A 14,370-nucleotide genomic window follows, 5' to 3' on the forward strand; every position below is an offset into this window, starting at 1 on the left:
GAAGTGACCGCTTAATTCGCCTCATTGTTGGACCGGCTCTGCTTCCAGGTGTTTTAGACTCATAGAATCCTAGAGTTGGAAGAGACCTTGTGGGCCATCTAGTCCAACCCCCTACCAAGAAGCAGGAGAATTGCATTCAAAGCACACCCAACAGATGGCCATCCATCTCTTGGGAGTGCTTTGATTGTTCTTTCCTGCATGGCAGGGGGTTGGGCTGGGTGGGTCTTGGGGGTCTCTTCCCACTCTAGGATTTTAGGGTTATATATCAGGAGTAGGCAATATGGGGTCTAATGAATACACTTTGAATCTCCTGTCCACCATCTCATCCTGACCAAGGCTAACCCTTTTGGGATCCAAACATTTCCCATCTTCACTTTCTGCCTCTGAAAGAGAAGAGGAAGGGGAAGAAAGGGCAGGGAGGGGGCTTGGGGAGAACCCCCATCCTCCTGGCAGTCCACCCCACTCCGGCCTGTCATGTGGCCCCCAAGTAAGAAAGTTTGCCCATACCCGCACTATGTCATGGATTGCAAAGGCACTGTGCTCTGTGTATGTTAACTGGAAAATAAAGTGCATGAAGCCAATTGGCTAAGCCAGCAAAGACCTGGGGATTGATTTGATACTGTTTCTGTTCTACTACTGTAGAACCAGTTTGGACAAGTTTTTCCGTGCTGAGTACTGCTGGTGAAGAGAGCAGTGGACTCAGAGAGGCCTTGCTATTTTGAGGCCTGTTTGCTGCTGAGAAAAGAGGGAGAACCCGGACTGTATTCTTCTGTGAAGCAGATTTGTGGACTGAGAAAAGGCTATTTATGACTGTGGACTTCTGTGAACATGCTACTGTTTTTGATCTCTTAGAATCTGTAAAGTTCCTGCATTTTTGTTCTGCAAACCTTAGTGGCATGTTATTGTTCTGCGGGTGACTCTGGATTGCAGGCACACGTAAGAGCTTCCATTTATGATCATCAATCCGTAACACACTATACCAGGGGTCCCCAAACTAAGGCCTGGGGGCCACATGCGGCCCATCGAAGCCATTTATCCGGCCCCCATGGAGGTGGTGGCTCCCTCCTCCTCCACCTCCTCCCTCACCTGGTGCGCACCTTCCAAAGCTTTGCTTGTTTATAATGGTATTTTAATTATTATTTAATTAATAATTAATTATTAAGGGGTGCTTTGCCAGTGCTTTTGGTGCACAAAGGCAGAAGGGGGTTGGACTAAATAGCACAAGGGGTCTCTTCCAACCCTCTTTATTATTTTTACTATGATTATGATTAACATTGAGGCTGTATTTGTTCCTGTTTGTTTGTTTGTTTTTACTTCAAAATAAGATATGTGCAGTGTGGATAGGAATTTGTTTATAGGTTGTTGTTTTTTTTTCAATTATAGTCCGGCCTTTCAACGGTCTGAGGGACCGTGAATTGGCTCCCTGTTTAAAAAGTTTGCGGACCCCTGCACTATACTATGTATGCAGGCCAAAATCCTCTTGGCTTTTTTAGCCGCCTTTGTCAGCTCCCTGAGTCCCTGACAAAGGGCCAAGCTGGCCGAGGTCTCCGGGAACTGAAATCCCAAACACCTGGAGGACCAAAGGTTAGGATCCTCTCAATTCAGGAGTTGACTGAAGGAGGAAAAGACTTGGTTCAAGCCATAGGAGAATGGTGTTCCATTGGCCTATATTCTCAGAACTTTGGCCCCTTCGCCTCTTTGGAAGCAAAGCCCAAAAGTTTTCCGGGGGAGGGCCAGTCCGCGCGGAGAGAAAGCAAGGGCTCCCCGAGAGGTCTGTTTTGGGGGGCGAAGGAAGAAGGCAGCTGAAAAGGAAGCAGGAATGGAAGGCAGGCAGGCAGGCAGGCGCTGAGCTCCTGGGCCAGACGGGACGCGCCGGCTCCCCTTTCTCTTTCTCTCTCTCTCTCTCTCTGAGCGCAGGGCGAACAATGCTGCGGAGGGGAGGCGGGCAGGGAGGGAGGGAGGGAGGGAGGGAGGGGGGCGGGGGCCTGGGCGGGAGGTGGGGCCGGCTGCAGCGGGCGACTCCGACTCGCCAAGCGGCGGGGCGAAAGGCAGCCGTCCTTCCAGAGCGAGGCAACGCCAGCGTTGGCTTCAGCTCGGAGCCGGCAGCCCTTCGGAGAGCAGCAGCTCCGCGTCAACTTGGGCGCCGCCTCCGCTGTGGCCTCCCGCCTCCTCGGGAAAGTTGCCTCCGCTGCCTTTGGGGAGCTTCTTGGGCGAGCGGCAGGAGGGTTGCCTCCCGGTGCTTGGAGGTAAGGAAGGACCTGGGTTGTTTTGGGCGGGGAGGACAAGCGACCCTCTCCTTAGCAGCCTCCCCGCACTTCTGCCCCAGCTTGCTCCGCCCAAGCGCCCCACAGATGCCCGGCCCTCCACGCCAGCCTCAGCCTTCCTGCCTTCTCTCCTGGTTGTAGCCGCTCGGAGGCCGCGCACTCTGCCAACTTCGTGCGCCTCTGAGTGGGAGACCCCCGGCGTTTCTCCAGAGGCGAAAGGATCTTCTCCCTTCTCCCTTCTCTCCTGGGGTCTTGGCGCTTCTCCCTCCCAGGGCGCTGCGTCGTGTCGTTTCTCCTTTCCCTTTCAATACCCTTCTCCTTCGAAGATGACCTCTCACCACCACCCTAAACCAATCCCTTCACGTGCCAAAGGGGCATCGGGATACGCTCCCCCCGCGCCGCCTGGTTGGTTTCCCCGAGGCCATTTCTTTCTGGAGGTCTCTCTCCCTCCTGAGCCTCCAGTCCCGGCTATTGCATTCCCTCAAAGAGAACGCTGTTTCGAGCCCTTCGGAAGGATCCCTGCTTTGATTGGGGATCCCATCACACTAGAGCTTAGATCCACTTTGAATCCACTTTAGGGTGGGGGCTTTAAACAGCTCAGCCAGACAAGTCCTGGGCCTCACCAAACTACAAACCCCAGGATTTTGCAGGAGGCAGAAACCGGATTTAAAGTGGATTCATGTTCTAGTGTGAAGGGCGCTTGGACTTTCTCTCCTTAGAAGCCGCCTCTTCCCTCCCAAAACTTCTCCAGACGTCAAGCCTCGTGCTTCTCAGGCAGCAGCATCCTTGGCGCCGCTCTCTTCCCGGTCTGCTTTCTTAAGCCTCCTTTCAGTTCACTCTCAGGATGACAGGACTGTTATCAGATTTGAACTCATTCTGGTTTTTCTTCCGAAGGTAGTAAGTTACCACCACCCCCTCCCCAATCCCTAGTCTTGAGCTTCTTTTTTTTCCCCAAGCCAAAATTGCAGGATGTACTCCCTTTCCTCAGACACTATCCCGGGTTGCTGTGAGTTTTCCGGGCTGTTATGGCCATGTTACAGAAGCATTCTTTCCTGATGTTTTGCCTGCATCTATGGCAGGCATCATCAGAGGTAATGAAGTCTGTTGGAACTTAGGCAAGTAAAGTTTATATATGTGTGGAAAGTCCAGGGCAGGAGAAAGAACTCTTGTCTGTTTGAGGCTGGTGTGAATGCTGCAATTGGCCACCTTGATTAGCATTGAATAGCCTTTCAGCTTCAAGGTATGGCTGTTACTGCCTGGGAGAATCCTTTGTTGCAATGTTGTTGATTTTATTGAGATATGTTTTAATCTACGTTTGGTTTTTAATTTTTGTTGGATCGGGCTTGTCCCCCATGTAAGTCACCCTGAGTCCCTTTAGGGAGATGGAGGCGGGATATAAAAATAAAATTGTTGTTGTTGTTGTTGTTATTATTATTATTTGTTGGAAGGTGTTAGCTGGCCATGATTGATTCATGTCTGGAATTCCACTGTCTTCTGAATGTTGTTCTTTATTTACTGTCCTGATTTTAGAGTTTTTTAATACCAGTAGCCAGATTTTGTTCAAGCATGTGGACAATTTGAACTGAAAGAAGAAATCATGAAAATGAACAAAATCTGGCTACCAATATTAAAGAACTCTAAAATCAGGATAGTAAATAAAGAACAACACACAAAAACAGAGAAATTCCAGACTCAAATCAATCAGGGCCAGCTAACAGCTCCCAACAAAGGATTCCCCCAGGCAGTAAGCAGCCAAGCTTTGAAGCTGAAAGACTATTCAGTGCTAATCCAGATGGCCAATTGTAACATTCACACTTGCCTCCAACAGACAAGAGTTCTTTCTCCCACCCTGGACCTTCCACAGATATATAAACCTCCCTTGCCTAGTTTCCAAGAGACCTCACAACCTCTGAGGATGTCTGCCATAGATGCAGGCGAAACGTCAGGAAAAAATGCTTCTGGAATATAGCCATACAGCCCGGAAAACTCAGCAACCCAGTGATTCCGTCCATGAAAGCCTTTGACAACACACTGAGTATCCTGTGTGTCTGTGAGGTGGTAATTGTATTTCACTGTCTTTTGCAGAGCTTTCTTGAGCTGCTATTTGAACTTTTTGACTCCACATGTCCACCCCACCTGATGCATGACCATTTAGTTCCATTAACATTTAGTTCCTCACTTGTGACTAGCGCAAAAGAGATATTCAAGGGTTTGGGTAATTCCAGCCAAACGCAGCCTGCAGCCAGTAATAAAACATTTCCATAGTGCTACAATCTCAGTGGGTGATCCCCTGTCCCATTACAGCGCAGCCAGCCAAACACACATCATGCTGAACTTACTCTGTTGTCTTATCATCAGAGATCAGTTTCATGGGTTTGCTCTCTTTCAGAATCTCACTCTGTTACTGCTTTGTGCTTTGTTGCTCTGCTGCTAACAGCAGGGGAAGTAACCGAATATATTGGCTTCCTATAGAGTTACCAGGAGGACTTGGAACATTTTGGGCACTTTTTAACTTGGAAAGTTTTTAATGATCCAGGTGGCAGAGTTGCTTGGATTACCAGTCTGAATTGCATTCCTAAACATGTAATTTAACATTTGCTAATGTTCAAGAAATAATGCTAGCAAGCAATCCTCCTGTAATAGCTGTTTCTTGCTCTTCATTGATCTAGCAACCAAATCATTATTTTGGCAAAGTCTTCAGCATGAATACTTCTTTGTAAAATGTCCTTGTTTTCATTCATTCTTTGCTTATGAACTTTCTCTGTTTCTCTTGCAGCACTCTTTCATGCTGTACCCTTCAGGTGTGTTGAATTGCAACTCCCATCATCCCCAGCCCTTATAAGATCAAACACATTTGTAGGGCATCAGCTTATGCATATCTTTGTGTTTATGGCAGGATGAAAATTATTGAACAATGTGTTGGCGAATGCTTTCATGGCCGGAATCACTGGGTTGCTGTGAGTTTTCCAGGCTGTACGGCCATGTTCCAGAAGCATTCTCTCCTGACATTTCACTCACATCTATGTTAGGCATACTCAGAGGTTTGAGGTCTGTTAGAAACTAGGCAAGTGGGGTTTATATATCTGTGGATTGTCCAGGGTGGGAGAAAGTACTCTTGTCTGTTTAAGGTAGGTGTGAATGTTTCAGTTGGCCACCTTGATTAGCATTGAATAGCTTTTCAGCTTCAAGGTATGGCTTCTTCCTGCCTGAGGGAATCCTTTGTTGGGAGGTGTTAGCTGGCCCTGATTGTTTCATGACATAGATGTAGGCCAAACATCAGGAGAAAATGCTTCTGAAATATGGCATGTGATTTTTGGCATCTGTCACTGAGATTAAGAGAACAGGCAAAGGATAAACATCTAAGAAATTCTTCATGAGATTGGTAGGGCAATGAAATAGTTACTTTAAAGATCCTGAAACATTCCACATATGGCTGTATTGCATATTTTACCTTGTATTTGATTCAAACATGAAGAGGGGTGTGTGTGTTTGTATCGTACTTTAGGGGTCACATGCCTCGGTTTTTGAATGCTTTTGAATGAATAATTAAATAAACACTTTGTTATATTCCTTCGAATCAGCTCCAACTTATTCTAAAGTTTTCTCAGCAAGATTTGTTCTCAGGAGGTTTGCCATGACATCCTCTGAAGTTGAGATAGTGTGACTTGTTCAATGTCAGTCAGTAGTTTTCCATTCCATGAAGGGTGATCGGAATCCTTGTTTCCTGGAGTCTTAATCCAGCACTTAAACCAGTCTGCCGTGCTGACTCTATAGACTCCCTTTTATTAAAACAAGGTTAACATGCTGGGGCAAAAGATGCTAACCTAGCCTTCTCCTTGGTTCAATTCTTCAAGAAAAGTTCTCTCTTTTTTTAAAAAAATGAAATAGAAACAAAGGAGTAGTTAAACATTTGATTCTCAGTTTTTTATCTGATGTGAAACACTTGAATAATGACAGCAGTGTGCTCTTTTTTTCTGCACAATAGAGATGCTCGCCTGATATCGATCCCTTATAACTTGTATAATTCTGACTATTCAGAAAATATAATAACCCAAAAAGCATTGCAGTTAATGTTTTGCTAGAGTCCTAGGGGTGGCCTGCAGAGAATTATATGTTGATTTGAAAGATAGGACTGACATTTCTTTGTGATGCTTTTGGTTTATTATATTTTGCCATCAGATGATATGCCTGAGTGGAGGCATTATTGATAGAGACATGTGGAGCTATGTATTCTAGTGCATTGTTTGCTTGCTAGATCAGTCAGGTATAGTATAAGATACTGAAATATTTGTGGTAAATAAAATGCTCCATCTAAGCCAGTGGTCCCAACCTTTTTTTTGACCAGGGACCACTTTGACCAGGGACCACTCACCAACATTAGTACCAAAGGGGTTACAAATCAGTTTTTGGTCAACTTTAAATTTGGTTTGGTCATTTGGGGTGCTGATTCAGAAAATTGCATTGGATAGACTGCACCAGTTGTAGTTTCTGATACAGAACATATGACATCCAGGAGTCGCCATCTGGTCGCCCACAGAAAATAGTATTTAATAATGTAGATCTGATGTGGTCTATCTAATGCAATGGTCAGCACTTACAAATCAGAATAGAATAAACTGCTGGTCTTTTGGTATAAATCACATCAAAATAATTAGGGTACCCTCTCCTACTGTAACCAAACAACTAATGAAACAGTTAGTTACACTGCAAAAAGTGTAAAATTATCTCTTGCTAAGCTGTACTTGTAATTTAATTTAATGAACAATTTATTATTAGTGACCAGTTATTTTCAGCTACCATTTATACGTATGCATAAATCAACATGTATAAGCCAAGGGCAGGTTTGGGACCAACATTGTGGATTTTGATATAACTCATGGATAATTTGGGGGTCATTCAATGGAGAAGGAAAGTGCAAGGGCTGCCTCAGTGACCAGCCACCCTTGGCTACCACCATTTTCCTAGCAAGCATTCAAGAAGGCATTTTACTGCTCTGTTCAGATAACGGGATGGTTTGAAAGTCTGGACAAGAAAATGGCTATGGCAGTAGTTCTTTGGCGCTTTGTCTCAAAGGAGTATCAAGACAGTAGGGGTGGTTGGTGTTTTTTAAAGATTCTTCCAGGATGGACTAGGCTTGTGCCTTTTGCCATTCTGTTCAGAGAAATGGATGGTTCCTTTTAAAAACAAGATACTGTGTGTATGGATAAGTTGCCTTAGTTTATTATGTTACATTTTTACTAGATTTTATGCATCAGTATATAGACAAGTGGCTCTCAGACTTCCAGATCTTATGAGGTTCAGCTCCTTGCAATTCCAACCAGTATGACGAACAGTCAGGAATTTGGTGAGCTAAAACCCCTAATCCCTGGAAGGCTAAAGTATAAGCACCATTGTTTTAGGACAGCGGTTTTCAGTGTGCTCCATGAAGCCCTTGGGGCTCCGCAAAGCATACTGAGGGGCTCCGCAGTTCCCTCCCACCTTCAAGCTTTCCCTCCTCTTTTCTGCTCCTCCCACTCCCTTGCCACCCAGATCCTTTCCCATTCGCCTTCCTTGCTTCCAAAACCCCATTTTCCTCCCACCGCTCAGGGGTTACTTTGATTGTGCGTTCCTTGCATGGCAAAAGGGAGTTGAACTGGATGTCCCCTGTGGTTTCTGTTGTCATTAGTATTGAATTGTTGTTGTTGTTGTTGTTGTTGTTGTTGTTAATATTAATATTATTACAAAGTCTGGGTGGTCATCTGTTGGGGTGCTTTGATTGTGCTTCTCCTGCATGGCAGAAAGAGGTTGGACTGAATGGCCCCTTGGGGTTGCTATTATTATTATTATTATTATTATTATTATTATTATTATTATTATTACAAAGGCTGGATGGTCATCTGTTGGGGGTATTTTGATTGTTCTGTTCCTGCATGGAAGAAGGAGGTTGGACTGGATGGATGGCCTTTAGGGTCTTCCACTGAAATTCTCTTAAGTTTATGTTGATTAAAATTGTTCATCATTTTAAATATTGTATCGTTATTTCTTTCCTTTTTATGTTTTGAACTACAAATGAGATATGTGCTGTGCATAGGAATTTGTTCATTTTTTTTTCAACTAGTTCACACAAACACTCTCCATCCATCTGCTGCTGGCCCTGCCCGTCTGTCAAATTTTAAAACAATGTGTCAAAATGTTTGCCCATGCCTGATATATATACATGATATATAATATAAGATATCAACATTTCTTGAGACTCCACAAGAAACATTTGCTTCAACAAGGGCTCTGCGGCTGAAAAAGTTTGAGAATCCTTGGTTTAGGATGTGGTAAATGACTTGCAGGGTGTTACTGGGTATTTTAAAATTACATTTATAATAAAATTCACCAAATAGGAATTTGGTTTCAAACTTTGTTTATAACACCTTGTCCAAAGATACATTCTAACGCTGAAAGCAGAAATTAAGCTGTAGTGGTGTGCCTTCAAGTCATTTCTGACTTATGCTAACTCTAAGGTGAACCTATCATAGTGTTTCTTTGGCAGAATGGTTGGGGAGGGGATGTCATTTTCTTAAGGCTGAGAGGGTGTGACTTGCACAAGGTATGCATGCTGAGCCAGGATTAGAACCGTGGTTTCCAAGTGTCCTAGTCCAGCACGCAAATCACTAAACATGCTGTTTCTAGAATCCAGTAGAATTTGCTAAAAACATCTATCTGCATATTGATTCCTGATTTTGAAAAAAATATGCTTTTGTATAGATTGATGTAAGTCTGAAAGACTGAGTATTTGAGTTCTCATCAATCCAATGTACACACAACTCTTAGCCACAATTAATGATAACCCTGTTTTTTCTAGCTTTGTCAGCATAGTTAAAACCACAATAGTGTGCTGAGCTAAGTCATACCTACTAAAAATGTTTATAGAGGAAACACCTTCTTATAGCTGTCAAATTAGAGAGGCTAATAATCTGCCTCAATTATAGCTGATAGGTAAAGATGTAGTATGGAATCAATGTGTGGCAATAATCTCGGTGTTGGATTATAACTCTGGAGAACAGGGCTTGAAACTCCATTTAGCCATGAAAACCTACAGGGTAACTTACTCTTAGAAAACCTTAGGATAGGTTTGTCTTAGGGTCCCCATAAGCTGGATATGATCTGAGGGCACAGCAATGACGACAATATGCAGCATGTATTGCTAAGCCGTGATTATATAGACCATGGTTTGAAAAAGCACATAGGACCAAATTTTCAGGCTTTTTTTCTGTATTCAGTGTCTATCCATAATTCAGATATCATTGGTAGGATAGAAACTTTCTTAAGGTTTGCCCGTCAGTTTTAACACTTGGCCTCATCTTAGCTTACCTTTATCACTCTCTTCCAAATCTATGATTTTATGATTCTATGATTCGTCCTGAGTCTGGTACTCAGGCTTCAAGATTACAAAATACTGGACAAGTGACTGTATTGATCAGTGGGTTCAGTGTAAGAAAATGTGACCAGTATCCCCTTTCAGATCTTAAAATATAAACAATCAGACACTTGTAGAAAATAAAAACAGCAAATATTTATAATATGACTCACGAGCTAAATAAAATATCCTCAAACTCTTTCCACATTCCCAGCTTGCAAAACTTTCTTCATATCTTCACCCTGTTTGTTTCCAGAGAAGTCTCTTGGCTGTACATAACCTCCTTTGCAACAAGTCATGAGGTTCTGATTAGACTTGCCCACCTTCTTACTTCACAAGTGGTTCAGTAAAGCAAATGATAGTTACTCATTGTCCCAAATTCATTAATAATTGTAATGACAAACCAAACGTTTCCAGTATCAATAAGCCAGGAAGAGCCATGCTTTCCCCTCCCCTTTGACACTAAGTTACATGTCAGAGCTGGAGCCCCTGGTGGTGCAATGGGTTAAACTCTTGTGCCAGCAGGACTGCTGACTTGAAGGTTGGATTGCTGACCTGAAGGTTGCCGGTTCGACTTCAGGGAAAGTGTGGATGAGCTCCCTCTGTCAGTTCCAGCTCCCCATGCGGAGAGAAGCCTCCCACAAGGATGGTAAAAACATTAAAACATCTGGGCGTCCCCTGGGCAACGTCCCTGCAGACAGTCACTTCTCTCACATCAGAAGCGACTTGCAGTTTCACAAGCTGCTCCTGATACAAAAAAATTGTCAGATATGAAGTTCAGAAATTTCTCCTTCCATCTGGGAAGCCGTAGTTTGTTTGACTTGTAATTTAAAAAAACCTAGGATCAGAACTATAGTTCAGTCCATCTCGTCATCACTTAGTTATAATACTTAAAAAAAACCCAAACCACAGTTCTTCCAGTTTTGCTAGCATAGCTAACTGTGGTTTGTTTAAAAAGTTCTGCTATCTTCCAAGGTCCAATGGAAGAATGCATTAGGGAGTCAATGGCATGCTCATCTAAAAGGAGCCATGCTATTCTATTAGGTCTAAACTACCCCAAGAAATGTGTATAGGGCACAGTCAGAAAAGAAGCCTTTTAAAATGGTTTGAGGACAGAAGCAAGCTTGTTTTCTTATAGCTAGAAACTTCTAATTCTTAATGTTGGAAACTGTTCATGCATTTTGGCTTTAAAGATCGGGTTTCTACTTGACTTTCCTCTGAGTACTTTAATACTCTCGGTAATTATTCAGATGTTTGGTCCCTAGAAGGCAGTTAATATTTCAGTATTTATTGACACTAAAGTGCTGTTTATGTTGGACACTGCTGATGTACTGTAAAACATAATTACTATAAAATGGAACAACTATTTAATAGAAATGAGATGGGGGAAGTGGGGGAAGAAAACAAATCTTGGCTTTCTAAGACACTCCAGTCTGTCTGCACAATAAAACTTCTAATTTTGATACAACTTCAACATTCTTTCAATTTAGCAGTCACTTGTAAGCTATCCAAAATAGCTTTGTGTGTGTATGTGTGTGTGTGTAGGTTAAGTTTGCAAAATACATACATAAAGAAACCTGTTTATGTATAAATATGTTTCCTTAAATAGTAGTATTTTAATAAATTATTTTTACCATTTTACAAATGGTAAAAATGGAAGCACATCTGCAACTAAAAAGTGATGGGGAACGTTGTTGTTTTTAAGTTTAAGCAGAGGTGGATGAAAATTATGGGAAGTGGGTTGGGAGATACAGCTATGCATAGGGAAACACAACACGGGGTCTACATATTTTCTTGCAAAGTGTCTTGCTCTATTGAGACATTCTTTCACATCAAGGGGGAGAAAATGTATGAATTCCAAAAACAAACATACAAGTGCTCCTCATCTCAGTGTATAGAGACTAGGAAGCTAAAACTCTTGCTGCCCACTCAGTGAGATCATTTTGTGTTTTCCCCTGCAATTCAGTTAGAGAGAAGAAATATATTACTTAATAGAGATGGCAGTGAATAGAGATAACTTTCCCCGTGTGGCAGCTTTCTATTTATTTCATGTTCCTTGAAACTCACCAAACAGCTGGAGAGCTGCATTGGAAATGGGGTGGTGGGTGGTAGGGAGGGTAGTGACCACGTAGATACTCAATACCAGGGCTGGCACCAAGGCAGGCTTTCAAGTTCCACCTAAAAGTTGCAGAATGCCCATACCATATGTACATTCAGAAATTAATTGCCTTGTATAGTCTTCAGTCCTACAATTCTTTTTCTGACAGTTTTAACTGTCAAGCTCTGTATTCTTTTTAAGGAATGCTTTTTGTTTGTTTTAAAACTTTTTTTATCTGTTGGACCCTAGTAGGATGAAAATACTTTAAATACAGAAAACAAATAACTGACATTACATAAACAAGACCTTAAATAAGGTCTTATAAAGGTAATTATTTCAGGTCTAGGTTATAAACTCTCACCTGGTTTGTGTCCATGTGCTAAATAAAATAATGTTAAAAATCTTCCTGGTGCAAGGAGAGTTTATACATTTGAGACCAATTTTGTGCATTAGCCTAAGTATGCAAATTTTCAACCATAACTCTGGATTTGTTGCATGGATGATAAAAGAGAAGACTCGTTTGATAGGTTATCTTTATCTTTATGACCCATCAGTATATTTGTTGTTTTCTACTTTCTATGTGTGTTTGCTTTGTGATGGTGTGCCTTTAAGTCATTTCTGACTCATGGCAACCCTATCATGGGTTTTTCTTGGCAAGACTTGTTCAGATGAGATTTGTCTCTAAAAGAATATGACTTGCTGAACATCACCCAGTTGTTTTCCATGGCCGAGCAGGGATTTTAACCTTGGTCTCCATGGTTGCAGTCCATTGCTGAAAGTACTACACCACACTGAATCTCATGTGCTGGCTTTGTTGCACAAAAAGAAAAGATGCTAGAGATATTTTTTTGGGCAATTTGTTTGCACTCAACTGTGAGGGAAAGTGCTTGATATCTTGCTCTTGCAACAGAGGGAAGGACTCCTGTGTCTGTTGGAGAATCTTCAATAGGCTGTCATGCTGTGTCAAGACTGCTTATCTCAAACATAAACAAGACATTGGCAAAAATTTCTTCACATCTCCATCCATGCATCAAATGAACTGATGTAATGAGGGATAATGGTTCTGAATGTCAGGCTTTAGGAGTCATTTGAAAACTTATGTGACAATAGTGCCTAGAGTGACATTAGTCAGTAAATATATCGCTGAAAGGTCTTGTAAGGAGCACAGCACACAACAATTAAATATTCTCGGAGGGTTACAGAAGAAACCTGGAAAAGGGCCATTAGAAGGGGGAGGATTAAAAAAAAAACCAGAATACAAGTGTTTTAGTTTAGGCTTAATAAAACATATTGCCAGAAGGCCTCCCACTGCCCATCTTGTCCTGTCTGTGTTTTTAATAGTCAGGAATAAAATACAACTTTTTCAAATCATGGAAGTACTGGTTCTGAAAGATGGCTCCCCACCCCAACATCATTTATCCCAAGATGATATCATTTTTTGGCTGCTTGTTTTGTGTTAATGTTTTTGGGATGGGAAAAAGAGGAGAAAAAATGAAGCGTGATTGTGAAATTGCTGACCAGTCATACATTTCCTGCCAAGTTCTATAACTGTGTGTGTTTCGTTGAAAAATAAGACTGACTACATATTGTGCTGTTCATCTCATTTAAGCAGATGAAAAGCTATATTAAAAGGAATGGAACAATCTAAAATGGGAAGAAATCTTGTTTTAATTTCATGGGAGTAACTTCTAAATTTTTATAGTTGACATCCCTCAACAACGTACTGTTTTGCCTTCACTGAGAAATGTAATGGTTAATTCTTTAGATCAGTAATGTCTTCACTCTTCTAACTCATAATTCAGGTAAACAGGTAGCTGGGAGGGATTTAAAATAAGGTTTTTAAAATGGATCTGTTCCTAGTAAACAGATGAACAGTTGTTTTTTTGCAGCTTAGTTCTGCCACTTAGTCTGCCAATTTGCTATTTTTCATGAAAACTGGCATTCTGATTTTGTATCACAATTCTTCCAAAATTAGCTTCTGGACCTTTAGTTCTGCCAGAGTTAGCATGCTTCAAACGCAAAATGTTTATGTTTCTTTATAAAAATATATGTTAGATTGTGGGTTATGAAAGCAGGAGTTCATTTCAGGATATGAATGTAGTGGCTGCATCTGAACTCTCTGAACTGTCTGTTTGCATTCAGATTCAAATATGATTCTTACAACGTGACTGCCCTAAGTCTTATGGAGCCACAGAATGAAAACATGGAAAAACATACTGCTTGCCTTTATGTTTCTGGTTTCCTTTCTTCCATCAGTGTAAGATTTAAGCTTCCACCCCTCCTTGTTGCCAGATAACAGGATTCTTCCATCGTTAAGCAGTGTGGGTTACATTGTGGTAGCACTTAACTTGATGCTATTAAAAACAAAACAAGCTCTTCCCACCCTTCCTCTCCTCCCTGGTTCTGGCACTTGGAGGGATGACATTTCACCAGCACACACTTGCCCAATTTAAAAACACACACAGAGTTCGAAGACCATATGTGCAGATAATGAGTTTAAGCTGATAAATAGCTAACAGATTTCCTTCAAATAAAGATCTCTGTACCAAAAAGATCTATTTTACTTCAAAATAAATAATCAGATTTTCCTGTCTTATTTAATTATCTTTAGGCCTGCCTTT

General features: G+C 41.9%; 1 protein-coding gene across 3 annotated transcripts in view; it reads left to right on the plus strand.

The window, feature by feature from the left end:
* The first annotated feature begins 2,000 nt into the window (after positions 1-2,000).
* The window catches only part of tspan18 (tetraspanin 18), a 225,094-nt gene continuing 212,724 nt past the window's right edge, over positions 2,001-14,370 (plus strand). For all 3 annotated transcript variants that reach the window (XM_062967924.1, XM_008105496.3, XM_016992408.2), the window contains exon 1: positions 2,001-2,246. The gene's annotated coding sequence lies outside the window, so the exon portion shown is untranslated. The remainder of the gene's footprint in view (positions 2,247-14,370) is intronic.

Source organism: Anolis carolinensis, chromosome 1 (assembly GCF_035594765.1).
Source record: "Anolis carolinensis isolate JA03-04 chromosome 1, rAnoCar3.1.pri, whole genome shotgun sequence".
Classification (NCBI taxonomy): domain Eukaryota; kingdom Metazoa; phylum Chordata; class Lepidosauria; order Squamata; family Dactyloidae; genus Anolis; species Anolis carolinensis.